Source organism: Apium graveolens, chromosome 8 (assembly GCF_009905375.1).
Source record: "Apium graveolens cultivar Ventura chromosome 8, ASM990537v1, whole genome shotgun sequence".
Classification (NCBI taxonomy): Eukaryota; Viridiplantae; Streptophyta; class Magnoliopsida; order Apiales; family Apiaceae; genus Apium; species Apium graveolens.
The window spans coordinates 82,765,837-82,768,398 of record NC_133654.1 but is presented as its reverse complement, the minus strand read 5'-3'; the positions used below and the strand labels follow the sequence as shown (position 1 = coordinate 82,768,398).

General features: G+C 40.4%; 1 non-coding gene across 1 annotated transcript; it reads right to left on the bottom strand.

Annotated features, from left to right (window-relative positions):
* Positions 1-1,661: 1,661 nt before the first annotated feature.
* On the bottom strand, positions 1,662-1,768 carry LOC141681513 (small nucleolar RNA R71). Its single transcript, XR_012558943.1, has one exon. It is a non-coding gene; the product is annotated as a small nucleolar RNA R71 (small nucleolar RNA).
* Between the last annotated feature and the right edge of the window lie 794 nt (positions 1,769-2,562).

Sequence of the window (2,562 nt, the reverse complement as noted above, 5' to 3'; positions counted from 1 at the left end):
GTTTTACGCAAGAAGAAAAGGAGATAAGGAAGAAGACCGATTTAGCACACCGCAACGAAGAGGAAGCATATATTCTTTTGATTCTTGTTTCGTTGTAACGTTGGATGCTAGTTTTCTTGCTTTGACTTATTTACTCTTGTGACGTACTCGGTTTTAATATAATTAGTGTAGTTATTATTTTCTTGTGTTGTTTGTCATGATTTCATATGAACCCATGATGGCGATAAGTTCTATTATGGGCTAATCGTGATCATGGGGTTACAACGGATTTATTATAGAATTCTTTAGTTAATTGTTTAATACTTTAGTGTGTGATGATTGCATGATATCTAGTATTGGTTGTGCGTATTCGTCTTATGTGCGTCGCAAACATATAAGATAGGGTGTTAATCTCTTGTGAAGCGACGGTGGATCTTGAGATTTAGAACTTGCCATGCTAGCATAGGTTCATGTACGTTGAGCATGATTAGTGGGTAACTCTAACAGTTTTATTTGCCCTATGTAATCAAAAGAAATAACTTGTGCTTAAATCGTTGTGTTGTCAATTTCTGTAGACATATAGGAACTCAACATAATTGATGACTATTCAACTTCTATCTTAATTGTGGATGTTTGGTAGAATGGTATTAGTACAATGAAAGTTGGCTTTTATCAGTTTTGTGTTATTCGATTAATATCATCACTGTCACATGCTAAAGGTAATAACAATGGCTATAGAAGGAAGTAATAATGAAGTTGTGATCTCATGAGTGTTTTATTATTGATAATTTGAAGTGTTAGTTAAGTGGTTAATTAAGTAGTTAATTATAGTTAATATTTGATCAACAATTTTAAGTGTTATTATCTTAACATTGAGAAGTAATCATACATTGGTGAGTGAGTTTAATTAGACAATAAATTAGTCTGAGTCTCTGAGGGAACGAACTAGAAAGTATTCTATATTACTTGCGAACGCGTATACTTGCGTGAATTTTAGCGCGTGTTTTTGCCCTAACAAGTTTTTGGCGCCGCTGCCGGGGACTCGGCATATTTGTTTAGTTTATGTGCTTACCATCATTGGTCATTAGGACTCAGTGATTAGGACGTAGTAGTTACTTACTCTTTTCGGTTGTGTTTCAGGTACTTTAGCAAGCGTTTATGCAAACTCGTTCTCGTGCTCGCAAGAGGACTTTAGATACAGCTGAGGAGACAGACGAAGTTCTTGATATTCCGGAGAAGTTAGATTTTGAGGATTCGGATTCAGGAACTGAGCAGAAAAAACCAGTAAACATGGGAGATCGTATTGTTCAAGCTGATCCAGCTCTTATGGATTTTTCTCGGCCTAAAATTGATGATATTCAGTCAAGCATCCTTCATCCGGCTATTCAAGCTAACACCTTTGAAATCAAGCCGGGCACTATTCAGATGGTGCAGAATTCTGTTTCTTTTGGAGGAGCGGCAACTGAAGACCCAACATGCACATAAGAAATTTTGTCGAGATCTGCAGCACTTTTAAGTATAATGGCGTGACTGATGAGGCTATCAAGTTGAGGCTTTTCCCATTCTCACTGAGGGATAAGGCTAAAGACTGGTTACATTCTGAACCAGCTGGGACCATCACTACGTGGCAAGATCTTGCGCAAAAGTTTCTGGTGAAGTTTTATCCAATGGCAAAGACTGCTGCTATGAGGAGTGCTCTTACTCAGTTTGCGCAGCAACCTACAGAATCTATGTGCGAGGCTTGGGAACGCTACAAGGAAATGTTGAGAAAATGTCCACATCATGGAATGCCGGATTGGATGGTGATCACTGGTTTCTATAATGGTTTGGGGGCCCAATCTCGGCCCATGCTCGATGCAGCAGCTGGAGGCGCCTTATGGGCTAAAAGCTATACTGAGGCGTATAATCTTATAGAGACGATGGCTGCAAATGAGCATCAAAACCCAACTCAGAGGATGACGTCAGGCAAGGTAGCAGGTATTCTGGAAGTTGATGCAGCCACCGCTATTGCAGCCCAGCTCCAAGCGCTATCAATGAAGGTCGATTATCTGGCTATGTATGGAGTTAATCAAATAGCTATGGTTTGTGAGCTTTGTGCAGGTTCTCATGCTACGGATCAGTGTTCTCTTGTCAACGAATCTGTTCAGTATGTGAATAATTATCAGCGACAACAGCAGCCTGTGCCAGCGACCTATCATCCTAATAACAGAAATCATCCAAATTTCAGCTGGGGGAATAATCAGAATGCGATTCAGCCAACATATCAGCAAGGAGTGAGTAAACAGTTTAACCCACCTGGATTCCAGCAACCACAGCAGTATGCTACAAGGCAATCATATCCTCAACAGGGAAGTGCAGCTGCACCTACTAGTGCTGATTTTGAGGAACTTAAGCTATTGTGCAAGAGTCAGGCGGTGTCTATCAAGACCTTGGAAAATCAAATCGGTCAATTAGCCAATGCAGTGCTCAATCGTCAACCTGGCACTCTTCCCAGTGACACGGAAGTACCAGGCAGGAAGGAAGCTAAAGAGCAAGTCAAGGCTATTACCTTTAGGTCTGGAAAAGTAGCTGATGCTGAAAAGG